Genomic DNA, 6,493 nt, shown 5'->3' with positions numbered 1-6,493 from the left:
TTTGTCGAAGTAATAGATTATTGATTAGAATTATTACTCGATTCTCCAATGCTTATTTTTGAAAATATTTTGTTAGGAAAATCTTTTTCAAATATAGAAGTTGATCTTTTAATTTTTGGAACTGTATTTTCAATATATATATTTTTTCTTGATGCTTGCATTTGTAATTGTGCAAGATTTTTTGTTTTAGAAGATTCTCCTTCACTACTGGAATTGGGGGATTTAATGGCGTTTAATTAACGGCGTTTTATTAAACGTCACCTTTTTTAAAAATTAACGACCTTTTTAAAACGTCGCAATTGTTATTAATTAAAACGGTGCCATTTTGTGACTAGAAGACATTTGAAAAGCGCCTTCAAATCCTGTCTCTCCTCAAACCCTATCCTGTCTCTCCACACTGTTATTTTGAAAACCCTATTTTGGGCACCGCCGTCTACATATGAAGTTCGAATCTCTCCCTCACTCTCTTTCTCTCAGAGGATCGAATCAATATGAAGTTCTCTCTCTCGATTCGGTGATTCTTCTTCAGCTCGGTGATTCTTCTTCTTGAGCACAGAGCGATTGCGATTGCGATTTCGAAGTTCGATTTTGAGCACCGTGATTTGGAACTCTTCTTCAGATCCTTGATCTTCGTCTTCTTCGATCAGAGGTTAGATGTTCTTTTGTGCTCTGTTTGGAACTCTTCGTATTCTTAGATGTTTCTTCAGCTCCGTGAATCTCTTCTTCTGTGCTCTGTTTCCACTTTTTGCTTAAATCATTATCTTCTTCGTTTCTAGTTTTACTTATTGTTCTGCTCAAATCACTATTAGGTGATGATCGATGATTCACTTTAGTTTGTCTCTATTTGATTTTTTCTTTCTTTGCTTTTAAGATCTGCATATATACATACAATTTAAGTTGTCTATTCATGAATTATATGATGTATAAAATATGTGTGTGATTTCGTTATGATCAAAGCAATCACTTGATTTTCTTTTTGGTTGTCAAGTTTTACTTGTGAATTTTTTTTTTCCCCTCTGAATTTTACTTGAATTTTTGAAATCTGGAGAATTATGGTGATTATGATTCACATAATTATGGAAGAGTGAAAGGAACGTAGTAATTTTAGAATTTGTTGAACATGCCAATAGTCTAATATAAAATTATTTGCATTAAAACTAATCAAAAGAAAATGAACATAGTAATCTGAGTTTGAATTTAAATTATTTTAATATGATTTATTTTTTATACTTAATTAAATTTGCATATAAAAAAAATACATCACTTCGTAATTTTTGAGGACAATACAAGTTGAGATGTTGGTATGCTACAGCTAACATTGGAGGATGCTTTGAATTTGGTCATCTAATAAATTATTTAGTCAATGTGTTCCACTTTGGTAGACTCTTCTCCTTGAGGAGCCACTCTAAAAACGCTAAGGATTAAAATTTATTTTGAGTTTTATTTTAGAAGTGTATGTGTGGTGTTTATATAAAAATAATGAGATATGAGTCACAAAAATGATTATGACTCAAGTATAGATTAAATCTAAACAATGTTTTAAATAACAGCGTCATTGATTACGTATCAATAAATATCAGTACGTGAAGTACAAAATTCTCATATTATCAGCTGATATTTAAGGACACACGTTGAAAAAACAGTAGCAGAATGTGGAAGAAAGCAAGAACATTAGGCAGAGGCAGTTTCGGGTTAGTCTCTTTAGCCATATCACAGCCAAACGATGAGTCAAAGCTCAATCTTCCATCTCTAATGGCTGTGAAATCCGCAGAAACTTTCCAGCACCATTCACTGCAGAAAGAATCCAACTTGCTAACTAAACTCAACGACTGTCCCAACATCCTTCGTTGCTACGGCAGCTTCATAGCAATGACGACGACAACAACAACATCCCTCTCCACAACATAATCCTCGAATATGCTTCTTTGCTGCACTTTTCCTTGCCAGCATATGTTTGATTTTAATATGGAGTTTGTTCTTTTTTAACAGGTTGAACCCATTCGCAACTTCTTTGCTGCACTTTTCCTTGCCAACATTGGGATGCTTATACATGTTCATTTCCTTTGGAATCACATTGATATTTTACTAGCAGCCGTTATATTGGTGATTGTCATAAAGACTCTTGTGGTTGCAACAGTAGTTAAAGGATTTCAATACAATAACAAGACCTCACTACTTGTAAGGATTTACCAACTACTTGCTTGACTACTCTTTTCTGCACCTTGATCTTTGACATCTCTGTTGACAGAGGGACCTTAGTTGTTCGATATTTGTAGGTTGGAATGTCTCTGGCACAAATTGGGGAATTTGCTTTTGTTCTCTTAAGTCATGCTTCCAATGTTCATCTAGTTGAGGTAAATTTTCCATTTTTGATTTGTTAGCACGGTTTTGAATGGTTGTGTCCACTTAAACCGAAGTTTGTAATGTCAATATGTGTAGTTTAGAGCTATTAAACTGATAAAAGCTTACATGAATTACAATTCTGATAATGCTATTGCATCAACCTTTTTCCATCTATGAACCTATAAGCCTCAATCATAGTTTTGGTGTGTGTGGTTTCATCCTGTGTAATTTCAATTAGAGAATGTAACTTGAATTTTGAAACCATTGCAAGGTAAGTTATATTTGCTGCTCTGCTGGGCACAACAGTTCTCAGCCTGGTCAGTAAGCCATTTTTAATTGTGTTGCAAATGATGCCATTTTAGTTCAAGAAATATGAGAGTTCGTATTACGCCTATTGAATTTCTTATTTCACTTATCTATCTTCATTTGAAACTAGTGGATGACATGTAAAGGGGTAGAACAGATGCATGGAGATTGGAAAGGGCTCCACTTGAAACTTGCAAACAAGATTTTATTGAATTACTATGTAAAATGTGATAGACCAACTAAGCTTTTGTAGGACAGCTAAGGCAGTTCATCTTTGATTGTTAAGGTATTTAGGCTTTGTGGTTTTGTTGAAACTTGTTGTTCTAGAAGATACCAAACATTTTTATGTTTTGTAGGATGATATGAAATGTGTAGAGGCATACGTGAAGTTCATGTGTTAATTCTTGACTCTGAAGAACATGTCATCAATTAATAAACTGTGTTCTTATGTGCATGCTTGTCTTGTGCTCTAGATTTCATTGTTAAGATAAATAAAATGTGGGCTCACACTTCTTCCTGCACTTGATTTAGCGAAAGCTTAGTTAATGAAATCTGTTGTACCTCCTTTTGTTAAGCTTGATCTAGATCTACAGAAATTAGTTTTTATTTTTTTATTTCCAAGTTTAAAAACTCTTATTGATCACACATTGTCAGATCTAGATATTGGACTAGTGATAAGAGGGAATGGGTTGAACTATCGAGATTGGCCCCTTTATTGATCCTGTAGTTTGGGACAAAACAGGTAAAGATTTTGACTTCCACTTTGCTTTTATTTGTGTTCTCTTTATAGTGTTTTATCTAGATTTTTGTTTTGTTTATACAAATATATTGTATTTTTTTTCCATAAATGTTCTTCACAGTAATTGCTTTTGTTTTGATTGGAGTACAAGAGTCTTCTATGAAGGTATGGTGAGTAAGATTGCTGACTGTGAGACTGTTAAGGATATCAGAGAGAATCTTTGCTACATAAGGTTAGTGAATATCATCATAGTTTGGTTTGCTTTTATGGAATTTGAGATTGTTCTATATTTCTCTCTGTTTTGCAACAGCTCAAGAATTCATGTTTAGTATATTTTTATGACAATTAGATTCAATGGTCAGTGTTTAAGTCTAATTTGATGAAGATGTTATGCTATACTTAATTTTCTCAAATTGTTGTCCATGAAGTTTTGAGATTATTAGTTTCAATTGTTGTCAATTGTGGATGCTAATGACTTAACTTTTATGTGGTTTTCATGTCTTTTTTAGGTTATCCGTTTGAAAGCAATCTGTGATCTGTACTGTTGCTTTCCACTTGACAGTGAAAAGGTACAATTTATTCATGTCGTAGATTGTGAGAAAATTTCTGCTTAACTATCTCATTTTGTATAGCTCAATTTTAATGTTGGGTCTAACATTCCTGAAATTTTATTGCCGGGCCTAACATTCCTAGTCAATTAAGACTAGAAATTGATTTGAAATTGATTAAGACTAGAAATTGATTTTTAAGCCAGTATGCACCTCAAAAACATTCGTAGATTGTGACTGAAAGTAATGACGCCAGTATGCACCCCAAAAACAATATCTGTAAACTATCAATTAAGACTAGAAATTGATTTTTATTTTTTTTGTAAAATCAAGGGTTTTGATTTTGACGTTGTGTCTTGTAGGAAAGAGGAGAGCATGTTCCACCTGAAGGTTCCTTGGAAGTAGTTTGAAAAGTGAAGGAAACATATTGCTACACTAGTTCTGATATTGTCAAGGTAGTCATTTACTATCTTCATTACTTTGGAAAATTATTAGTCAACAAATTCATGCACTGTGCTGAGCATGAATATGTTTAAAATATTGTTTTTAGAATTTTATATTCATATGAATCTGAAATATTATAACAAAAATATGAACATACCCTGCAGAAATTAATGTATCACTGGTATGTTTTCAGTTTTAGGGACAAAAAAGATGATAGTTCAACAAAAATTAAACCATAATTGTGAATCAATATTCTAGAAATACATATTAGATCACAGAGCTTGTTAATTATTATATTGACACTGCATAAGTTAATATATCACTGGTATGATGTATCTGAAATCATTTGGGCCATATCTCTAATAAAGACAGACAAAATGATTAACTCACAAGTTAGTAGTTGACTTGCTTCTCTTACTTTCTTTATTCTCTTATGGTGTTGGCTTATAGTGAATTCTATCACCAAATTAAGCACCAGCTGTTACCACTAGACAGGTCAGATCATTGTCTGTTACCACTAGACAGTTCTGATCGTTCTGTGTTTATTGTATGCATTAGACTAGTTTTGATTTTTCCCCAGTTCATGGCTGATTTTCTAACTTTTTTACTTTTTTCTTTCTGCAATTTCAAACTGAAATTTTGGTTGTCTTGTTTGGAAGAATTTACCTTGGGATGCACAGTTTGGTTGATATCATAGGCAGTCGTGCATTTGGATTGGCAATTCTTGCATTTTGGATTAGTGTTCATGAATACATTGACGATTTCATAGTTTCTAGGAAAAATGGTATGTATATTTCTACTACTTCAAAATATTAGATTTTGTGTTAGATGTGAAAATATTGTTAGTCATTGTTCAACCGCTGAAATATATTGAAGGCTAGTAAACTGATCTTGTGAAAACCAAGGACCTAGGCTTCTGAAAATCTTGATTGAGGTAATAAGCACTCAAATGGCTGCACAAGATGCTTTAACGGTCTACTTGGAACCTAAACAAGCCAACTTCCCCAAGCGTGGCTTTCAGATCCAACTTAATAGATTGACTATGGCTATATAGACTATAAGTGAATGCTAAAGACTGATAAGAAATTTTAAAGTGACATATTGGGGAACCTGCCATGACAATCATAAATATGGGTTAGTCATAGACTTTGGGCCTCTTGGAAGGACAAGTTTCATATAGCAACATGTGAGTGTGCCCAATGTGAACAGTTTTAGTTTTTTTTTTTTTTAAATTGGATTGGAACTAGGTTTCTTTTTTGCAGTGATGAACAGTCAAAGGGGCAATATGGTTTACTAGGTATAAAAGTGGGGTTCAAAAGCCTACTGGATTTAGCCTGTGTAATGACTCCTAACCTATAGCCTTCTTTACTGAAGATTTCTCTACATGTATTATAATTTATAAACTGCTCTGGATACTGTCAGGTGGTCAGAAAAGCAGAGTTGCATTTGTAAAGATAACTTTCAAAAAGCCTCAAATTCTACTACTAGATGAGCCATCGAATCATCTTGTAAGTTTGTGTCATGTTTTTGAAGATTATCCAGCTCATTGTTCAACTGGATGTTCAGGATTGTAAATATTTCAATATTTGGCCTTTTGTGCCTCTTCTCCTTCAATTTCCTGTTGCAATTGCAACAACAGTATTTAATCATGTCTTCAATTGTGGGTGAGTCATGATGAACATCTAATATCTGGAAGTGTGGAACAGCTGTGGGCGGTATCTGAAGGGAAAGTGACACCTTTCACTGGGACATTCCAAGATTACAAGAAGATACTTCAGTCCTTGGATGACTTGCAGTGTTTTTTTGGCTGGTAAGGTAAGGATTATCCTAGAAAGTTTTGTGAGAATTAAAATGTTGTGAGCAGCCCTTGCAGAAAACAAAGAGGTAGTGGAGTTAGTCCCACCATTTCCGAGTCATGATACAGAAGAATATACAGCATTAGTGATGTTTTGTGGATCTACTAAATTGGGAAGATGATTATGGAAGCTTGTGGATACAATCAAAAGTACATGTTAATTGTTCTCACAAGTTATTGTGGACGTCCTAGGTAACTGATTCAGATGTTTTCTCTTAAGTTATAAGTTATTTCAATATTAATTGTGTACACCTTATC

This window comes from Camellia sinensis, chromosome 1 (genome assembly GCF_055761805.1).
Source record: "Camellia sinensis isolate YWXY chromosome 1, ASM5576180v1, whole genome shotgun sequence".
Taxonomy (NCBI): domain Eukaryota; kingdom Viridiplantae; phylum Streptophyta; class Magnoliopsida; order Ericales; family Theaceae; genus Camellia; species Camellia sinensis.
This window is presented reverse-complemented; position numbering follows the sequence as displayed.